Source organism: Salmo salar, chromosome ssa08 (genome assembly GCF_905237065.1).
Source record: "Salmo salar chromosome ssa08, Ssal_v3.1, whole genome shotgun sequence".
Classification (NCBI taxonomy): Eukaryota; Metazoa; Chordata; class Actinopteri; order Salmoniformes; family Salmonidae; genus Salmo; species Salmo salar.
In genome coordinates, this window is record NC_059449.1 from 7459290 (window position 1) to 7470619 (window position 11330).

At 44.6% G+C, this 11330-nt stretch overlaps 1 pseudogene; it reads right to left on the reverse strand.

The window, feature by feature from the left end:
* Nucleotides 1-308: 308 nt before the first annotated feature.
* On the reverse strand, nt 309-9903 carry LOC106609863 (tudor domain-containing protein 7A-like; annotated as a pseudogene).
* Nucleotides 9904-11330: the final 1427 nt, after the last annotated feature.

The window sequence follows — 11330 nt, forward strand, 5'->3', positions numbered from 1 at the left end:
ATTATCGTTCATTACTAATAACAAAGTAGTGATTTTTAATGAACAATGTATTCTGCTAAAATCTACATTCACCCAGTTCCTTCAAAAGTTAGTACTGTGAGATGTGACGCACAAAAAGCAAAATAAGTGTCAGTCAAATCAATTTGAAGCATTTCAAAAGTCAAGGTATTGAAAAACGAATTAAATACAGTCGACTTAAATTATTTAAAAAAGTTAAAATGTATTTAAGTGAAAGACAAACAAAATCACAAGTTAGAAGGACAAATGGCTTAAAACAGATCAACTGCAAAGACCAAAAGTTGGTGCTGAATAATAACAACTCAGTAAAGAACTTTCTATGCAAAGTATTTGATAGAAGATAACTGAACGATAAAGGACAATTTTTGTCTATACACTTGAACGACATAACCTAGTAAGGAGATGGTGTTGGTACTGCTGTTTAATTCCTTTCTCTGTATATGCACAACAGCAAATAGACTCACACATAAGGAGAAAAAATAAAATAAATTACAATCAGTTCTATGCTTCAGACATTGCTAAGCTGATAAGACTATGGTTCTGCATAAATGGCTCCCCAATGACCTGTGACACTGGCAGATCTTTGTGACCTGTGGAATAAGTGAAAGGGATACCAACAGTTACATGCTGCAGGCAGTGCTGTAAATCATTTCAGCATATGTGATAGACTCTGGCAGAGTTCTACCTGTGCGGCATAAGAAAAAGATACCACAACAGTCTTATGCGTTCTGTTTGTCCAGTCCGGTTCTACGGGGCGGTACTCAGCTCCTCTGGGAAGTCAGCCATGACGTTGTGGACCCAGATGTCTCTCCTCTGAAATGGGGCCTGGTCAAAAGCAGTGCACTATGTAAGGAATAGGGTGCCATTTCAGATGCAACCAGTGACTTTGTGTTATCCTTTTTGAAATGTATGTCGCTACTAGCCATTTATGCAATTCAAATAAATTCTATAAATGAATCAACCAATCACCTTCCTGTCCCAGGGAAGCTCCGCCTCCACCACACTCCACATTGGCCACCAGGGGCTTCTTCTCTAACAGTTATCTTGCCTCAGCCATGTGAAAACAAAACAAAGCCCATAAATCAGCTAGGACTAAAAACACAATGACGTCAACACACTTCATTCCAGAGACAAGTGTGTGACTTTTTTTCATTTGTATAAAATCAAAAAACTGTGGAGGCCTCCAAGCCCTAATCCGTCTACCTCGGCGGCATAGACCTGGCCTTTCTGTACATCTCCGGGCCCCGGCATCTCCTCCCTCTGGTTGTAGTAAAGGACCGTCGCTCCCATCAGCACCATCAGCTTGTACAGGTCCTGAGTTTGATTTCACACATGTCAAATGTACTGAACACAAATATAAAAACGCAACATGCAAGAGTTACAGCTCGTATGAGGAAAATCGGTCAATTTAAATAAATTCATTAGGCCCTAATCTATGGATTTCACATGACTGGGAATACAGATGTGCATCTGTTGGTAAAATACCTTTTAAATAAAAAAGTGGTTACCTGCAATTCTATGCATTCTGCCATGGCTAATACGTGTTCTTTTGCACAAACATAATAATATATACAGCTATAGTCATTGTTTTTTGAACTTTCAATTCTCCCTGACTGTCTAGCTTTTATTTTGGTGATTGTCAGTCCTCAAAGAATATATAAAAAAAATGATAAAGCACCGGTATCTTTTCTACATACTTTATATGTGGTTTAAGTCGTCTTAGTTCACACTGAAAGCAATATTTTTTACAGTTTGGCAGAGAAATCCCTGTCACGTGAGTTCAACAATACAGACTAAAATATACAAACATATATACAAATACACGTGATCACCAAGACTAAACAAAATCATAGTCTAAGACTAAGCTACGCCATTAACCATTTCTCTGCAGAGTCCCAAATGGCAACCTTTTCCCTTACATAGTGCGCTACTTTTGTGCAAATTTAGTGCACCATGTAGGGAATAGGGTGCCATTTGGGACGCGGCCATTGACAGCGCTCCTGAACTGGTTACCTGCCACGGCTGCAGCACAAAGTGTCCCGGGTGACAGGCCACAGACACGTAGATGTCCATGTTCTGGCCCGCCTGGGGAAGCTCCATGAGAGGGGGCAGCGTCAGCTGCTTCTCTCCCCAAGCGCAGGTGACCAAAGTTGGGGGTGAGCACTTTTGACGTGTCCCCGGCACCATCCAGAGGGCTGGGGGTCTCGGTGGAGACAGATAGGGCTGCAGGCTGGGCTGTCGAGGGTAAGCTGACCCACCATGTTGGCGACCACGGTGTCGAGGAAACTGGGGGTAGGGAGGCCGTCCTTCTGGGGTCCGGGGGAGGCGGGGTGCTTCCATAGGTCAGAGGTGACCATCTAGTGGTTAACACCGTTGGTGACATCCTGGAAGCCCTGAGAGGTAAACAGGTAGATGTGCACCAGCTTGGCCTGGTCCAGCTTCAAACTCTATAGAAAAGGAGAGGGTTAAAAATGCTTGGAGATCGACATGACATAGGAGAAAGGAGGTAGAGGGTTAGAAACCTTGAAGATCTAACAGTACAGAAGGAATCGAAAACATGTTGATCTTTTTCCCTTTTCAAAGTGCTTTTAACTAAAGGGGAAGAGAGGGTTAAAATCAGTCCAAGTTAGAGCCTTTCATGTTGTCTTTTTTGGACATCCAGTGTGCCTACTTTCAGTTTGTGGCTTCTGAAAGCTGATGAAAGCTATGCTAATGAGGACAACTCTGTGGCCCAATTCTTTCATTGCGCCAGCTGTGGATCACACCTGCTTCTAAATGTCTAATCAACTCCCAACCGTCTATGCTTCACTTTTTCCAAGCATCCTATTTCTGCTCTTGAAGCAAGCAAATTCAATAGTTTTGTTTAAAAAGTGAGCCTACTGCAATTTCTTCCCAAATTACATTCTGAACCAGCTGTTCAGCTAGCTGTTACCACACCTGTAGTGCAAAAAGTTGATACAGTGCAGTCGGAAAGTATTCAGACCCCTTGACTTTTTCCACATTGTGTTATGTGACAGTCTTATTTTAAAATTGCTTAAATTGTTTTTTCCCCCCTCATCAATCTACACACAATAATGACAAATCAAAAACAGGTTTTTAGAAATACTGAAGTGTGGCTTCCGTCTGGCCACTACCATAAAGGCCTGATTGGTGGTGTGCTGCAGAGATGGTTGTCCTTCCATCTCCACAGAGGAACTGTGGAGCTCTGTCAAAGTGACCATAGGGTTCTTGGTCACCTCCCTGACTAAGGTCCTTCTCTCCTGATTGCTCAGTTTGGCCGGGCGGACAGATCTTGGAAGAGTCTTGGTGGTTCCAAACTTCTTCCATTTAGAATGATGGAGGCCACTGTGTACTTGGGGACCTTCAATACCTTGACACAATCCTGTCTCGGCGCTCTACGGACAATTCCTTCGACCTCATGGCTTGGTTTTTGCTCTGACATGCACTGTCAACTGTGGGACCTTATATAGACAGGTGTGTGCCTTTCCAAATCAAGTCCAATCAATTGAATTTACCACAGGTGGACTCCAATCAAGTTGTAGAAACATAGCAAAGATGATCAATGTAAACAGGATTCACCTGGACTCAATTTTGAGTCTCACAGCAAAGGATCTGAATAGTTATGTAAATAAGGTACGTTTTTTTTTTTTTTTTAATACATTTGAACACCAAAAATGACCTGTTTTCGCTTTGTCATTTTGGGGTATTGTGTGTAGATTGATGAGGAAAAAAATTAAATTAATCCATTTTAGAATAAGGCTGTAACGTAACAAAATGTGGAAAAAGTCTCTCCGTCCGACCTGAGCTAGTGCAGGAACGGAGGAGGGATCTCTCTCAGCTTTATCACCTCTACAGAGGCTGGGACTCCCAGGTCCACAAATCAAATTTGATATCTAGCACTCTGCTACCATGGAGGTTGGTGATCTGACAGGGGTACACAGACATACTGTTTGGTAAAAGCAAGCACAGAGCAGAATATAACAGAGCAGAGAATTGGTTTGAAACGCATAAGGTTTCACTATTACATTTATTTTGGGGTGAACAGATATATTGTCCCCAAGTCTTCCCCATGTAGTTTATTCTCCAGACAGTCTCCTACCTCTACTCGGGACCACCTTCCTTTGTACAGGGCCAGGCAGCACTTCCCACAGAACGGAGTGGACACCAGAGACTCAGATGTCACCTGGCGAAAAAAGAGAGAATGGTGCTACTATCCCAACTGTCCTCATGTACCTGGGTTTATGAAGAAGGCCTCGATCTTCTCCAGGATCTTGTTGAGCTTGACCCGACCTCGGGAGGGCAGCTGGCAGAAGACGCTTTCGTCAGAACACACGTTGGTCACAGACACGTTCGTATAGGTGACTGTTGACCTGGAGGAGAAACCACAGACGTATTCAAACTCCAAACTTAGGAAATATGGGACAACACATTCATGAACACCTAACTGAGAATAAATCCTCGTTACAGTGAGAAACAGGGAGAGATCGAGATAGATTACCTCCCACGGCAAGAGAAAACAGGACGGGAATGCATGCATTTCAGATGGAGGAAGCACAAGATGAAGGAAAAAGGAAACCGCACACTGCTCTTGATAGTATCACCGATCCCCAATAAGCCTACGTATCGGTCTCACGGCCTTCGTCAGAGCTTTTGTGAATTATTTTTAAATTGGAGGAAGCACAGAACACAATATTGCATGTGCTACCTACTGCCGGTGTGCCATAGAGCAAGGCCATTAACCCCGTAATGTGCTCCACTCCGAGGCTGACCCTGTTCTGCTTCCAGCATGTCAGAGACAGAGCGAGACAGAAAGAGAGAGATATGGAGAAAGAGATGGTGACAGACGCGTGAGTGAGAGAGATGGAGAAAGAGATGACAGAAGCGTGAGGGAGAGAGAGAAATGGAGAAAGAGATGGTGACAGAAGCGTGAGAGAGAGAGATGGAGAAAGAGTTGGTGACAGAAGCATGAGGGAGAGAGAGAGATGGAGAGAGAGAAAAGAGAGCGGGAAAGAGAGATGGAAAGAGAGTGAGAGCGATTAAAATCAACCTCTTGCCCCATATTACATCCCAGAGGTACTTTGATCTGAGAGGATCCCTGAAGGATAAAGACAGCAGATTAAACACACAAGAATGTGGAATACCATCAACTGTGGTGACGTGTTAATAAACATTACATTTAGCTAACTGCTTGTATTCTCCATCACACAAATCCCAACTCGTCTTTCCAATGAATCCTTTTCAGTAGACACATCGTAGTTGCAACGCTCAGAAGAGACGGGGGAAATGGGAGTTGAACTTGGTTAACAGCTAGTGTACAGGTAGCCGCCTGGAAGGGCAGCTTGAGGAAGTCTTTCTGCAGCTCCAATAGTGTGGTTCTACTGAGGACCTCAGAGAAGCCATGTTCCACGTAGTACACCTGTAGAGCAACAAGACAGTCTGGTTCTAAACAGGGCCTTGAACTCTCTGTGGACTGAAACCCTACAAGGTACAGTCTTCTAGTAGTACACCTGCATGGCTGGTTACTGGGCTAGTGGTCCAGGTAAAACACCTGAGGGGCAACAAGACAGTCTGGTTCTAAACAGAGCCTTGTAGGTGATGTGGACTGGACACCTGTAACTCAGCCTAGCATAGGAAGGGCCAATAAAACATCCTCATTATTTCCTGCTTCCCATGATTATTATTTTTCACACTAGACTGTAAAATCCAACTAAAAAGTTGGCAGAAAAGTATTCCCATGAGGCCATTCTAACCCATTACAACACACTTCTCTTTTCACCGCATTTTAATAGGCCAATGTTTGTTCAACTTTTCACCACCTAATTCTGTTTTGGCTCACTGTTCCCTGCAGCGCTTCACAAACCTATAGGGGAGATTTCCTAGTCCTGAACTAAACAGATGAGATTCTCCATTCAGCTTGCTTCTCCAAGACCTTCCTTACCTTGACTTTGTCGGTCATGACCTCACAGACCTGGGCCCTGACGACCTCCTCGCCCCCCTCCGCTTTGACGGCCGCCAGTTGGCCAGCCGAGGGGACGGGGAAGAGCCTCTAAACACTTAGCTGGCTGTAGACCGTCATCATGGATTCCTCCATTGCCTCCAGGGCCTGAGAGTAGCCCTCGCCTATGTACCTGAGTAAGAAGAGTACAATTCCCAATATTTCCCAAAAGTTTTCACATTTTTCTGAAATCCAGGTTGGAGGATTTCCGGAAACCGTAGGAAATATTGCAGGGGAGGCAATCTTCTAAACAGGAAATTAGAGGCTTTAGCTGGCAAAAATGCCCTTGAAAGTTAATGAAATGCCATCGAAATTGCAACGTCAAAGACGAGCAATTTATCAAAAGAAGTAATCAAATGACCAGCACTGAGGGGAACTCCTCCTTGGGGAGCAGCAGTGGAGGAACCATGGGGGTGCTGTTGAGCTTATAACCCGACGGGGAGCTGCTCACCTGCATGTCCAAACAACACACCTTACTACAGTTGCGCCAATGTGTTTTCTATCAGTTTCTTCTATTGGACTCGGCTCAGGATTAGGAGGGAATCAATTTCAAGAGTCGATTCCCGACTCCAGGAATTGAGGAATCAGAAATGACTCTAATATATGATCACCTGAATAAACAATGAATAAATACAATAATATTTCTGGAGGAGAACAGGCAGCCCTACCTTGGCCTTGTACTCTGTGGCGGGGCCGTGGCGGGGCCGTAAAGGATGGCCTTATTTTTGTTGTCGGGCATGGGGTACCCCACGGTGCAGATGGCCAGTAAGAGAGACAGGTTGGCCAGGATGTCCTCAGGGAAGGGGGACCTTGAAGGTCTCCTGGTAGAGCTTGGGGAGGGCGTGGGCCCACAGGCCGTGGCTGTATTTAGACAGCAGCTCCTTCAGTCTGAGGCCTGCCTCCGCAGGGATGCTCACCGCTGTAGGGGAGAGGGGGGATAGGGGAGCCCATCCATGTGGGGGAGGTGAGGAAGGGAGGAGTTGGGGAGGTGGGGGGAGTAGGGGAGAAAGAGGTAGTTGTGGGCTTCCATGAGGGCGAGAAGGACGTAGGGGAGGGTCTCCACAAATGACAGATGGGTGTAGGGAGTAGGTGGGAAAGAGAGGGCCTCCACAAGGAAGAGGGGGCAGTTGGAGAGGTGGGGGTATGGGTTGGGGAGTTCTTCCACGAGGGGGCCGGTGGAGTGGGCGAAGTCTGACTCTGGTTCAAGGAGGGGCTCTGCAGTGAGTAGAAGAGAGGGGCCAGTTTCACTGGGTTGGCGGTGACTGGTTTGACTGGAGCGGTAGGGATGGATTTGGCTAGGAGGATTGAGGCTGGTTTGACAGTATAAGGGGCCGTTGGGGGTTTGACTGGTGCGACAGCAGGGCTGGGGGGTTTGGGCTGAGGGGGGGGGGTAGACCAGCCTATCTGCTCGATTGGTACTAACAGGCTTCTCAACCTGAAACACAAAGTTTCACTCAATGCATCAAAGTGCATTTTTAAAGTGCATGAAAGATCTCAAAACACTACAGTAAAAAGGTGCGACTATTTCATGTTCTGAAAATCTGTGGGTGAAAAATAAAGTGGTAGCTATTCTATCATTTCAAAACAATTCCTTTTGATGCTGATAGAAGGGAAACAAAGATAATATGATTTTCCACTAGATACTTACTGAGCAGATATGTGTCCAGTTCTCCAGGTCTATGACTGCTTGGCCAGGTAGGTCCTGGTTGTGCATGTCCCGGTACACAGAGGGCAGCTTGGACAGCCACAGACCACTGCAGTACTTCTTCAGCACCTCAGAGATCCAACTCTGGACCACCTGGAGGTTGCAGCCTCCCGGCTGAAGGGCTTTGGGCGTCAGAGGAGGAGCAGAGACGTTACTGATGGTAACGGAGGGAGCTGGGAAATAGTAGGATGAATGGACAACACATTATTACATAGTATACCAGCCAGTCATGTTCAGTAGGGTAAAAACGTTTTCAAATGTTTTGTACAGTAACACTACCACCACTAAAGTGTCCAGAGGACAGCTATGCACTGTTCCTTTTATTTCCGATTCGTATTTTTTAAACTGCATTTTTGGTTTGGGGCTTGTAAGTAAGCATTTCACCTGTTGTATTCGGCGCGTGTGACTAATAAAATGTTATTTGAAACCAGATGGGCTCTAGGGGGACACATAGCATACACTTCCTAGGAAGAAACACTCTCAGTCTTTAAGATTTCAGACAAAATCTCCACTATGAATCTGCTGCCATGTAATTAGCCAAATCTCCAACTGGAGAAAGGTGGGTCCCACTTGACTTACCAGGAGCTTTCTGGGTGGTATTCGAAATGTGACGGTTGACTTCATTCACCAGTCTAGAAGAAAAGGTACATTTCTTGTCTGGCCTGAAAAAAGACAGCGGTAGAGTAATATCTGTTGGTACTATTTGAATGCAAAGAAGACATTTTGCAGTAACGTTACATCAAACGACATTGAATACGGTATAACATCACAAACCACCTATGCCTTACACAATGGTGTGTGTTAGTGCCCTCCACACCTCTCATACTAAAGCATGTGTTCCTTCCACTCACCTCTCACTCTGTTTCACCCAAGTGATGGGCTCCCTGTTCTGACTCTGCGGTGCCAGAGCAGGGGGTTTGGCCCTCTCATCATGCCGGCTGTACATCTTCCTGATGTCTTCCCCCAGCTCTGAAGCCTCCACAGGTGTTGTAGCTCCGCGGCCGTTGGGGTCCCATGGAGGTGTAAGGCTGGCTCCAGCCAGAGCGCACTGGAGCACAGTCAGGCTAACGCAGGGACGTCCGAGGCTTCTCTGGAGGAAGACAAGGGGAGAGATGGAAGAGGTAGATGTCAGTGATGATAGCATCCTGCTTCACTTTTTCACTCACTGATTGTATTAATATGTGCAAAGAATCAGGAGAGAGAGACACAGAGAGAGAAATATAATTTTGGTCTGAAAGGCCCTTATTCTTAGATTTTTTTTTAAAATTCAAGTTCTCAAAGGAATAGTGAACTGGGCCATCGAGGAAAGACACATTCAGAAAAAGAGCCATTGTCAGATGACACTGACTGTGACAAGGACAGACGAGACCTACCATAGAACACAAAGTTTGAAGCCAATTTCGACCTCATCTGACAGTTCAGCATCTTGGAGCTGCCAGGCGCCCTCTTGCTGGACTTCTGACGGGCGACCAGCTGAGCGATGTGGGCCGTTTCTTGACAGACTGCAGCGAGGCACATTATCTACAGGAGAAATACGGAGAGTACAAGCACATACAAAGTGACACATATTGGCTTAAAACTTTAATCTGACTAGCTCAACTCTCCTCAAACTCCAAATCTGTCCTTCCTCCTGAAATGTGCATGTCTTCACTACCCTTCATAGATTTAAAAGGAAAGTGGCAGGTAGAAAGGAAACGGCTGGTATAAGGGTTATGCTGCTTGCTCCCGAGGGGCACAGGCAGATTTTTTTACTTGGTTGGCTCGGGGATTCAAACCAGCGACATTTCGGTTACTGGCCCAACGTTCTTAACCACAAGGATACCAGCCACCCGTTTATTGGGACTTGGCCTTACCTCCCCAATGGAATTCTCCATCCTGACCACAGAGGGGATGCTGGGAGGAGGCACTCCAGTGAAGGGTAGCCCAGCTTTCGGTCAGGGATGAACTCCCCCGTCAGCGACCTGTATTCCGCCTGATGGACACCCCGTTCTTATTGGCCTGGAGGTCAGCCCGGAGCATCTTCTTCATCAGACATCCTGACACCTGGTCAGGAACATAATGAAGAAGACAGCTGTCAGTATCAACACACAATTACTAGTTAACTACTTTGTATTGCAGCGCCATTTTGTTCCTTTTTAAATACAAATAAATGGAGACCATTTAGAATGAATTATACACACTTACCAAGGCCTCAAATATGCTAGCTAAATACTTCAGCTGTAGATATGTAGTTAACGTTACCTAGCTATAACCAGCTCAAAAACTAGCTAGCTATACGGTTGCCCACTTAGCCTACAGCTTTCCCAGTGTTTGTTGTTAGCCAACTAAACAAAAGTGGTGATTGCAGCAAAAATGTTTAGAAGGTTACAAAAGTTTGTTTTGATTGTAGGTTGAACTGGATAGCTAACGTTAGTACTTGTCATGGGAGGACGCCGATCTTTGAGCGGTCAAACACGTTTTTCAAAGTAACTTTTCCTATAAACATGCGTTGTCCTGAGCTATTGTATCCAATGTCAGTCCTTGCACTATATTACTGTCTACGAATAAGCTATAGCCTTAACGTTGCTGGCTAAAATATGCTCGCTAGCTAGCCAACGTCTGCTAACGTTAACTAGCGCCTAGCGGGCAAGTTCACTGGAAGTTATTGTAACGAAAGTATCCAAGTTTCAAACTAACGTTAGCTAACGTACATGGCTATTGTTAAAAGTCCAAGGACGTAAAATACTTTGTATTTCATATTGGTTGTTTAGCAATACTGATTACCTGGGACTGTTATTGATTACCTGGGACTGTTATTGATTACCTGGGACTGTTATTGATTACCTGGGACTGTTATTAGCTTCAATCAATTAATAACAAACCTTGCTGGGTCACTGCCTCACAATTGTTTTCGAGTGAAAATTCCCTCAAATTCAAGTGGTCAAATGTAATAATTATCAGCATTCATGGCAGCTTTTAGTAAATATGTGATTTATTTTATTGTAAGACATTTACATAAATGTAATTATTCATTTTCAAGTCAAAGATACTCAATTACAATCGTTGATGCAACCAGAATGTCAACATATTGAAATACACTTGACTGTGGCCTATATACAGTATGTGTGGCATACTATAGCTGCAGGAAGTAGTTTGGGGGTAGGGGTGCTGCGATGGGGGAATGCAGATTATTTTTTGCAGGTGCTATGCCAGTCTGCTAATACAGGACTAGTAAAGGCCCAGTGCACTACTTTTGTGATGTTCTTTTAACTATGTAATAATTGAAATGGTCTATTCATTCTTTTTTGTAGACACTCTTATCCAGAGCAACTTACGGTTTACATTTTCATACTGGTCCCCCATGGGAATCAAACCCACAACCATAGCATTGCCAACAGCATGCTCTACCAACTGAGCCACATTATCACATCATCACAAACCACTTGATGTCTCAATGTACACAATTATTGTATTGTGCATTGTTTTTCTTCATGGTGATGGAAAGTCTACAGGTACAAACCTAGATGATCATTATTCTATATATATATATATATTAAATGTAACCTTAATTTAACTAGGCAAGTCAGTTAAGAACAAATTATTATTTACAATGACAGCCTACACCAGCCAAAC